The sequence below is a fragment of the Oratosquilla oratoria genome, chromosome 44 (genome assembly GCF_046742065.1).
Source record: "Oratosquilla oratoria isolate Oo_2021 chromosome 44, ASM4674206v1, whole genome shotgun sequence".
NCBI lineage: Eukaryota > Metazoa > Arthropoda > Malacostraca > Stomatopoda > Squillidae > Oratosquilla > Oratosquilla oratoria.
The window spans coordinates 17,958,229-17,969,348 of NC_134820.1; the positions used below are offsets into that span (position 1 = coordinate 17,958,229).

At 41.4% G+C, this 11,120-nt stretch overlaps 1 protein-coding gene and 1 pseudogene across 1 annotated transcript in view; one reads left to right on the top strand and one right to left on the bottom strand.

Annotated features, from left to right (window-relative positions):
- Positions 1–11,120, top strand: part of LOC143022399 (sodium/hydrogen exchanger 9B2-like) — a 607,113-nt gene that overhangs the window by 50,464 nt on the left and 545,529 nt on the right. The gene's annotated exons all lie outside the window — the stretch shown is intronic.
- Positions 1,986–6,446, bottom strand: LOC143022316 (uncharacterized; annotated as a pseudogene).

Here is an 11,120-nt window from a genome sequence, read left to right on the forward strand (position 1 = left end):
ATGTATATATGTATGTATTTATGTATATGTATTATATATGTATATGTATATATATGTATGTATATATATGTATGTATATATATATATGTTTGAATACGACAGCATTCTGGAAGTTGTTAATTTTCTTTCTTGTGTTTTCTGTTTTTCTAATTATATTCTTTCCTTGGATAGGGTGGGCATAAAACAATTCCTTATAATTCTTCATTTATTACACGACGTTTCGTCTCTTAAAAAGACATCTTCTGGTATTTCTGTTTTTAAGGATACAATGAATATTTATGATACTACAAGTTTGAATTGCATTAATGGTTGGACATATACAAGATTATATTTAGAAATCAAACCTTAGAATTACAGTTAAGTTTAACATTAAAATTACATTTTAAATTTAACAAAAACAAAAAATAACTACTACATGCCTTATAGGTGAAATGTTATGGCTGGTGGCTACATCTTGACCGTGGGTGACCTTTGCTTAGGAAGGTGTGAGGTGATTATCAGATTACCCGTGGCCTCTGGTCTTTTAAATGATCCCGTGACCTGATGAGGAGAGGGGTTGTGTGGAGGGGGAGGAGGAGGAGGGAGAGGTGAATGGGGGGTGGAGTTGGGTTGTGCTGAGGGGGAGGGGGAGGAAGAGGCGAATGATTGCATCTTATGACTATACAGAGGTATATTGGATGTTGGGTCGCATTGCAAATTGATGGAGGGGGCTTTATCTCTGATGCACATGGCCTCTAGAAGTTGCAGCTTTCTGGAGTTATGGTGGCCTATGATTTTGGTATGTTTAGATATTAAATCCCTTGTGATTCCAATGTTGTGGTATTTCTTTAGATGTTCTTTAATCGCCCCTGTTTGCTGATGGTACGTTAATCTTCTGCCTAACGTGCATTGTGTATGACCAATGTAACTAGCTGGAAGTGCAATGTCTTCCTCAGGACAAGTGAATTCATATATTACATTGGTCCTTTGCAATGCCTCAGGGTTTGAACATGTTATTTTTCATAACGTGTTCAAACTGTGGTACTTCAGAGTGGAGCGAAGTATGGCCCATGGTGGTTTTGTATGCATATACAAGCGGTTCGGTGAAGGTTGGGTGTATGTTCATCTATGAGTTTGTGTTTTAGCCCAAGCCACCATACCTTGTCGAAGGCTTTGCTTACGTCCCGCAAAACCAGATTAACCTGCATTTTGCGAGGTTTAGCGGCAATCGTCTGGTATGTTGTGGCAAGAGCTGTCTGTGTCTGTGCCATGTAAGGCCCCGTCCATACGGAGTATCACGCAGCAATGACGTGATGCAGTAGTGTTGAAAAATTGACACTAGCGTCCAGACGGGCTGCATCATTGCGAAACTCACCCTTGCGCGAGCAACTAGATCTGTCATCATTTGGCTTTCACGGGAGGAGAATGTCTGCCGATGCTCTACTCTACCAAGAAACTACTGTGGAGTATAGTTGCTGTGTGTGCAGCTAAAAATCTTTTGAAAAAGAAACGTCGGACTCTGTGGTGCTAAGAGTGGGTTTCTCGGCGGCCTGTGCGAGGGAGTTTTATTCAAATATTTTTAGAGCTAAAGGCAGAAAATCAGACAAAATTTGAAAACTATACGCGGATGCCATTCCATGCATTTCGTGAATTACTGAAAAAGATACATCCATATAGCAAGCAGGACACCGGCATCTGAGACAGCATACCACCTGGTGCTCGTCTGGAAGCAAGACTTCGCTTCCTTACTGCTGGAGGATCCTACACAAGTCTCCAGTATTCCACTAGAATTTTAAAACAGAGCCTCATTCTGATCACCCCTGAAACATGTGCAGCCATCTATAATGTCCTTAGGGAGGATTATCTTAAGGCGAGTTGCAAAGTACAGTGATAGTTTTCATTTCTTTATTATTTTGACATTTTTTTGTATCACATGAACAATCATTTTTGTTCTTAATAGCTATGTAAAATTGTTTTGTATGGCAATATGCTGTAACCTAAATATATACCTTTTCATACCATGAATTTGTCCGAACCTTCTACTCGTAATATCTGATGTTCCCTAGTAAGATCTCCCATGTTACCCATACTTATAGCATCGAATATTAGCTTATTAGCTAATCTCCGCTGGTCTTCACTCATATTCTTAAGTCCATTATACACCAACTTTGCTACACTGTCTAGATATGGATCTACATCCACATGACTGGGAAGGGATGAGAGTTTACTTAGAGCAATTTCCAAAACTTGATCAGTTTAGTCAACTGCCTTCCTCTTCTTTGAAGTCCCACTTGAACTACGTGCAGAGAAGTGGGAAGACGACGGCGAGGGGTTAAGTGAAGATGCAGATGTCTAGCTGGGTGCAGGTGATAGGGTGAATGATGAATAATCGTTGGTCTCCTCATTCCTTGGCAGAGTTGCCAATTCACCTATCTGTGGAGATTTTATTTGATTATTAATAATTTACCGATATATACAAGGAAGGAACGAAGTTTTTTTTTTTTTTTTTTTTACATTTTCTTTACAGATGCCAACAACTCCTGACGAGTGGAAGGCAGTGGCGAAATGCTTCGAAAAGTGGAATTTCCCGCACTGTTGGAGCGGTAGATGGGAAACACATCGCAATACGGCCTCCAGAAGAGAGTGGTTCCTACTACTTCAACTACAAGGGTACGCACAGTATAGTTCTTATGACTAGTGAACGCAAATTACGAGTTCCTTTATGTAGATGTTGGAACAAATAGTTTCGAATGGTGGTGTGTGGGCAAACACGAGCCTGTGTGCGCGCCTGCTAGAAGGAACAATAGGGCTTCCTGCAGACAGCTGAGGGACAGCCACAGAATACTTGCCTTACCACTCAAGAGACACTTTATGAAACCATATCCTTTTAAGCATCAAAATAATGAACAAAGAATTATTTCCTACAGGCTTTTAAGAAACCAAAAGCATTTTCAATGGTAACTCTTGCTTTGGAGGTGTTTAGTATTGAAGAGAATTTGTGCTTGCGATAAGTTTCCAGAGTTCTTAAATGGTACCATTAAATGTTTTTGGACTCCAAAGGCAGAGTCTCCTACAATATGATATTGTGGTGATGGGAAATAATTTAGGTCACCGTTTTGGATTTTCTTATAAAGTGAAGTTGACTTTAGCACTCGGCTGTCATGTGCAGATCCCGGGAAGCCCACTTGAATGTAGGAAAAACTTTTATTAGGCAAGCAAACTGCAAGTAAAATGACACTGTTTTTGTGTTCTATCAACATAATCGGCCTGCGTGGGTGATGGAGCTTTGATGTTAATGTGGCATCCATCCAGAGCCCCTACCACACCGGGAATTCCTCCCATTTCTTGGAATTCATGTGCAATATCAGAAATTTTAGGAGGAGTTGGCCACAAAAAGACATCCTTTCCTGCATTGCAAATGACATCAATCAGTCTCTGGACACAAACACTGTACGTTGTGACACACCAAACATCTCTGATATTTCCCTGTAGGTACTCTGCGTTCCTAAATACCAGAGTGTAACGTACAAAGCTTTTCTTGGACCCAAATAAAGGCTGGATCCTGAAGGGTTCAGACCGTATGCTTCATGTATGAAGTCCAAGATGAGGTCAAAAGATGTCCTTGTGAGGCGAAGGTTCCGGAAGAAGTCCATCTCGCTCATGTTGTCCAGGATGTCTGCCAGACCCTCCTGTTTTGGATGGTGTTCCCTACAATACAAATGCGAAAGAGACCAGCTGGAACATCAAACGGTGTTTGATATTCTCATGCGCTGGTATGTTGTAAAAAGTGGTCGCACGTACGTGGTCGCCCCCCCTAGAGAGAGAGATAACGATTTGTTTGGCAGATGCATCTTTAATATATGAATTATGCTCATGATTATGTACACACATTTGAATTATCAACTTACTTGTTGAAGGTTTTCAGTAGTTTCTGCATCTAACCTGGAATAAGTGGATGCATGTACATGGTCAACCCCCTAGAGAGAGAGAGAGAGAGAGACTAATAATAATTTGTTTGTCAGATACATCTTTAATATATGAATTATGGTCATGCTTATGTACACACATTTGAATTATCAACTTACTTGTTGAAGGTTTTCATTAGTTGCTACATCTAAACTGGATGTTGAGGCACGTATGATTTCTCCCTCAGCAAGGAAAAGTAGATTATTGAAGCACCACAGCTTTGGAGTATATATACCTTCCGTGCCAGCACCAGACTTCTTTGATGCTTTGATGGCAGTCATTTCCCTGTGGAACTGTGTTTTTAGTGTATGAAGTTTTTTAGTTGTCTTCATTCCGCACATTACACTTTTAAAGTTTCTTGTCTTATATTCTTTACACTTCATATTCCAAATGGCTGGGTGCTGCTTCAGTAGTTCAATGAAATGTAATGTTATACTTTTGGTCCACTTGAACGCCTTTGCGGAAGTTGATTGTTCCATTGTCGGAAAATATAAGAACGAAGCAAAATGCGCGTGTGCTTACCCTTCCACTGTCATTGACACACTGCTCATTAGTGGTGGGCAGCTACCGGTGAAATTACCGGTTTTATCGGCAACAAACTTAATGATAGCTTACCGAAAAAAATTCTGCTACCGGTAAAGCTTCGTTAAGCGATAACTCGATGAGCTATACCATAACACTCAGAGCGGTAAGCACGTCTTGGCTTGGTGGTACTGAGTGACGGTGGTGACAGGCCCAGTGCCCCGCTAATTTTACCGGTTAAATTCTTATCATTCAGCAAGTATGTACCGCTAAGATCTGTAAGTTTTTATCTTTAAAACCGTTTTTTCGCCACTCTTTTTAATTTCTCAATAGAACTAATGTTATTTCTGTGACCAGCATACGAAACTGTATTAATTGTGAAAGTTTCATAAAAAAATTCCGCGTGTCGCCAAACGAAGACCCATATATATATGGGTCTTTGTTTGGCGACACGCGGAATTTTTTTTTTATTAAACTTTCACAATTAATACAGTTTCGTATGCTGATCACAGAAATAACATGAATTCTATTGAGAAATTAAAAAAGTGCCAGAAAAAAAGAACGGTTTTAATGGTAAAAAATGACCAAGACAGTGGTACATACTTGCTTAATGGTAAAAGTTTAACCGTTAAAATTAGCGGGGCACTGGGCCCGTCACTCAGTACCACCAAGCCGCGACATGCTTACCGCTCTCTGAATGTTATGGTATAGCTTATCGAGTTATCGGTTAACGAAGCTTTAACGGTAGCAGAATGTTTGCCGGTAAGCTATCGTTAAGGTTGTTGGATAAAACCTGTAACTTTACCGGTAGCTGCCTACCACTACCACCTCCAAACATGAACCCATGCATGCAAACAGACGCGAACGAAAATGTATACACCACACCCACCCTCAGACACCCTCCATTCACTCACTCGCTGGTAGATAGCATACTATAGTAGCACCAATTAAAGTATGACCTTTTCCCTTTACAATGACATAACAATAAAAACAATATGTAAAATAAAATCAGATATATAGCTTATTAAAGGACAAAAACATTGATTTTTCGAACTCGACTCGAACTTGTGACGTCACTACTACCTCACGAGTCTTTTACCGGTAAACTGTCGGTAATTTCGGTAACTGTATTGTTGTTCACCAATAATTTCGATATTGAAATTAGCGGTATTTGCCCAGCACTACTGCTCAGCGATTCGAAATCGGTTCGCCCAAATCACTGCTTTCATCACGTTGCGATGAACGAAACGTCACGATTTCAATTCATCGCTTCAATACATCGCGCATCAACATGCTCCGTGTGGACGGGGCTTTAGTGTGTTCCGTATAAGTGCGAGATACATTTAAAGATGTTTTTGAATCTCTGCAGCAGTTGTATGCCGAGAGATGCAAGCACCTAACTGTAACGTACATGGGCCGCCCCACCATTGGTGGTAATCGTCCACCCGAGTATCTTGCCCTTGTCTGTTTAATTGCGCGAGCCCCGTCAGTGACGACGGGTTGACGCCTACGTCCCTGTATGTGAACGAGTTTAAATTTGTTTGTTCTTATTTTGTGTTTCCGCTCGCACGCATTTACTTGCTCGACTGTTTTCGCAGTCGTTCTCTCAAGCATATGCTCTGAGCGGCCAGGATATGTTATAATTTGTGTGATGTCATCTGCGTATATTATGTTCTGACAGTGTGGGTGTGGTGAAGGGAGATTTTTTAGGTAAATGTTAGTGTTGGGCTCAATACGCTTCTCTGTGGTACTCCAGAGTGGAGCGAAGTATGGCCCATGTGGGTTTTGTATACGTATGCAAGCGGTTCGGTGAAGGTTGGGTGCATGTTCATCTATACGAGTTTGTGTTTTAGCCCAAGCCACCATACCTTGTCGAAGGCTTTGCTTACGTCCCGCAAAACCAGATTAACCTGCATTTTGCGAACTTTAGCGGCAATCGTCTGGTATGTTGTGGCAAGAGCTGTCTGTGTCTGTGCCATGTAAGGCCCCGTCCACACGGAGTATCACGCATCAATGACGTGATGCAGTAGTTGTGTTGAACAATTGACACTAGTGTCCAGACGGGCTGCATCATTGCGAAACTCACCCTTGCGCGAGCAACTAGATCTGTCATCATTTGGCTTTCACGGGAGGAGAGTGTCTGCCGACGCTCTACTCTACCAAGAAACTGTACTGTGGAGTATAGTTGCTGTGTGTGCAGCTAAAAATCTTTTGAAAAAGAAACTTCGGACTCTGTGGTGCTAAGAGTGGCTTTCTCGGCGGCCTGTGCGAGGGAGCTTTAATCAAATGTTTTTAGAGCTACAGGCAGAAAATCAGACAGACTTTGAAAACTATACGCGGATGCCATTCCATGCATTTCGTGAATTACTGAAAAAGATACATCCATATATCAGCAAGCAGGACACCGGCATCTGAGACAGCATACCACCTGGTGCTCGTCTGGAAGCAAGACTTCGCTTCCTTACTGCTGGAGGATCCTACACAAGTCTCCAGTATTCCACTAGAATTTTAAAACAGAGCCTCATTCTGATCACCCCTGAAACATGTGCAGCCATCTATAATGTCCTTAGTGAGGATTATCTTAAGGCGAGTTGCAAAGTACAGTGATAGTTTTCATTTCTTTATTATTTTGACATTTTTTTATATCACATGAACAATCATTTTTGTTCTTAATAGCTATGTAAAATTGTTTTGTATGGCAATATGCTGTAACCTAAATATATACCTTTTCATACCATGAATTTGTCCGAACCTTCTACTCGTAATATCTGATGTTCCCTAGTAAGATCTCCCATGTTACCCATACTTATAGCATCGAATATTAGCTTATTAGCTAATCTCCGCTGGTCTTCACTCATATTCTTAAGTCCATTATACAACAACTTTGCTACACTGTCTAGATATGGATCTACATCCACATGACTGGGAAGGGATGAGAGTTTACTTAGAGCAATTTCCAAAACTTGATCAGTTTAGTCAACTGCCTTCCTCTTCTTTGAAGTCCCACTTGAACTACGTGCAGAGAAGTGGGAAGACGACGGCGAGGGGTTAAGTGAAGATGCAGATGTCTAGCTGGGTGCAGGTGATAGGGTGAATGATGAATAATCGTTGGTCTCCTCATTCCTTGGCAGAGTTGCCAATTCGCCTATCTGTGGAGATTTCATTTTATTCATTAATAATTTACCCATATGTACAAGGAAAGAACGAAGTTTGATTTTTTTTTTTTTTTTTTTTTTTTTACACATTTTCTTTGCTGATGCCAACAACTACTGACGAGTGGAAGGCAGTGGCGAAATGCTTCGAAAAGTGGAATTTCCCGCACTGTTGAAGCGGTAGATGGGAAACACATCGCAATACGGCCTCCAGAAGAGAGTGGTTCCTACTACTTCAACTACAAGGGTACGCACAGTATAGTTCTTATGACTAGTGAACGCAAATTACGAGTTCCTTTATGTAGATGTTGGAACAAATAGAGTTTCAAATGGTGGTGTGTGGGCAAACACGAGCCTGTGTGCGCGCCTGCTAGAAGGAACAATAGGGCTTCCTGCAGACAGCTGAGGGACAGCCACAGAATACTTGCCTTCCCACTCAAGAGACACTTTATGAAACCATATCCTTTTAAGCATCAAAATAATGAACAAAGAATTATTTCCTACAGGCTTTTAAGAAACCAAAAGCATTTTCAATGGTAACTCTTGCTTTGGAGGTGTTTAGTATTGAAGAGAATTTGTGCTTGCGATAAGTTTCCAGAGTTCTTAAATGGTACCATTAAATGTTTTTGGACTCCAAAGGCAGAGTCTCCTACAATATGATATTGTGGTGATGGGAAATAATTTAGGTCACCGTTTTGGATTTTCTTATAAAGTGAAGTTGACTTTAGCACTCGGCTGTCATGTGCAGATCCCGGGAAGCCCACTTGAATGTAGGAAAAACTTTTATTAGGCAAGCAAACTGCAAGTAAAATGACACTGTTTTTGTGTTCTATCAACATAATCGGCCTGCGTGGGTGATGGAGCTTTGATGTTAATGTGGCATCCATCCAGAGCCCCTACCACACCGGGAATTCCTCCCATTTCTTGGAATTCATGTGCAATTTCAGAAATTTTAGGAGGAGTTGGCCACAAAAAGACATCCTTTCCTGCATTGCAAATGACATCAATCAGTCTCTGGACACAATCAAACACTGTACGTTGTGACACACCAAACATCTCTGATATTTCCCTGTAGGTACTCTGCGTTCCTAAATACCAGAGTGTAACGTACAAAGCTTTTCTTGGACCCAAATAAAGGCTGGATCCTGAAGGGTTCAGACCGTATGCTTCATGTATGAAGTCCAAGATGAGGTCAAAAGATGTCCTTGTGAGACGAAGGTTCCGGAAGAAGTCCATCTCGCTCATGTTGTCCAGGATGTCTGCCAGACCCTCCTGTTTTGGATGGTGTTCCCTACAATACAAATGCGAAAGAGACCAGCTGGAACATCAAACGGTGTTTGATATTCTCATGCGCTGGTAAGTTGTAAAAAGTGGACGCACGTACGTGGTCACCCCCCTAGAGAGATAATAATAATTTGTTTGGCAGATGCATCTTTAATATATGAATTATGCTCATGATTATGTACACACATTTGAATTATCAACTTACTTGTTGAAGGTTTTCAGTAGTTTCTGCATCTAACCTGGAATAAGTGGACGCACGTACATGGTCAACCCCCTAGAGAGAGAGAGAGAGAATAATAATAATTTGTTTGTCAGATACATCTTTAATATATGAATTATGGTCATGCTTATGTACACACATTTGAATTATCAACTTACTTGTTGAAGGTTTTCATTAGTTGCTACATCTAAACTGGATGTTGAGGCACGTATGATTTCTCCCTCAGCAAGGAAAAGTAAATTATTGAAGCACCACAGCTTTGGAGTATATATACCTTCCGTGCCAGCACCAGACTTCTATGATGCTCTGATGGCAGTCATTTCCCTGTGGAACTGTTTTTTTAAGGCGTTTTTACCAACGCATCCAGAATATCAAACGCTATCAAACATGTTTGAAGTCATTGGTAAACACGACTTACTGTGCTGCCAGACGACCCTCGCTCGCACCGTCTCGGAAAAAGTGTCGTACGGATCATAACAGAGACAGCAGCCGTGGTGGGAACATCAAGCCAGACTACGAGAATTGAGCCAAGGGACGAGACAATGGACAGCAGCACCGACTCTGATACTTATATGGAAGATGACGAAAACCAGTCTCTTCTATCAGGACCTATGATGCCTCTATTGGCAGTTGCAAGCGTGGCAGAGATGCAGCCAGAGGCAGATATGGGTGCAATGCAGGAAAGGATGTCTTTTTGTGGCCAATTCCTCCTAAAATTTCTGAAATTGCACATGAATTCCAAGAAATGGGAGGAATTCCCGGTGTGGTAGGGGCTTTGGATGGATGCCACATTAACATCAAAGCTCCATCACCCACGCAGGCCGATTATGTTGATAGAACACAAAAACACAGTGTCATTTTACTTGCAGTTTGCTTGCCTAATAAAAGTTTTTCCTACATTCAAGTGGGCTTCCCGGGATCTGCACATGACAGCCGAGTGCTAAAGTCAACTTCACTTTATAAGAAAATCCAAAACGGTGACCTAAATTATTTCCCATCACCACAATATCATATTGTAGGAGACTCTGCCTTTGGAGTCCAAAAGCATGTAATGGTACCATTTAAGAACTGGAAACTTATCGCAAGCACAAATTCTCTTCAATACTAAACTCTCCAAAGCAAGAGTTACCATTGAAAATGCTTTTGGTTTCTTAAAAGGTAGGTTTCGACGATTGAAGCATGTAGATGCCGATATTCTTCGGATACCTAAAATAATAAAAGCATGCTGTGTTCTTCACAACATATCAATAACTCAGCCTGATGAAATTAACATCCTCGAGAGGGATGGGCTGGTGGATGACGCTGTTGAGTATTTCAGTTCTTCATTGTTGTCTGCCCTGCCACGAGACCAGGCTGGTGTGCTAAAAAGGCAGGCAATGGTGGCAATGCTACAGTGAGTGACAGGAAAAAGTAAAAGCAACCTGGAATATGACTGTTTAGGGTTTCAATAATTAGCCAAAATATATTGTTTTTTACATTTCTTTACATGTTACAAAAATATACAAAATAAACATATGTACATACATACATATACCAAGGCTTTTTCCCCCTTCCAAGGGAGGTAGCCAAAAAGGGAAAGGCATAAAAACACTCCCACCCATTTCATCCCTAAATACACTCCACACCCCTCCCACCCTCCCTTTCATCTGAGCACCTCCTGGATGACGGGTCATCCCTGCACCCTGCCCACCGCCCTGGGTCAGAAGCAGTGTCGCAAGACACAGCACATCCACAGCAAGGCATATATATGTACATGGTTTTTATTGATTGTGCCTCCCAAAATTTTGTAAAAGTGTTTTGACTCACTCTGAAATCCTCTTCAAGTGTGACGTGGCACATATAATTGGATGTACTTTTGCTTGTGTTCATATGGTAGGTTGGAGGGAATGCAGAGGGCAATGGAGGCAGGAAGGGCGTCAGAACCGGTAACTGAAGTCTTTCTGACAAGTCAGAGACCACAAGGGTGACTTCAGTTACCGGTTCTGACACCCCTTCCT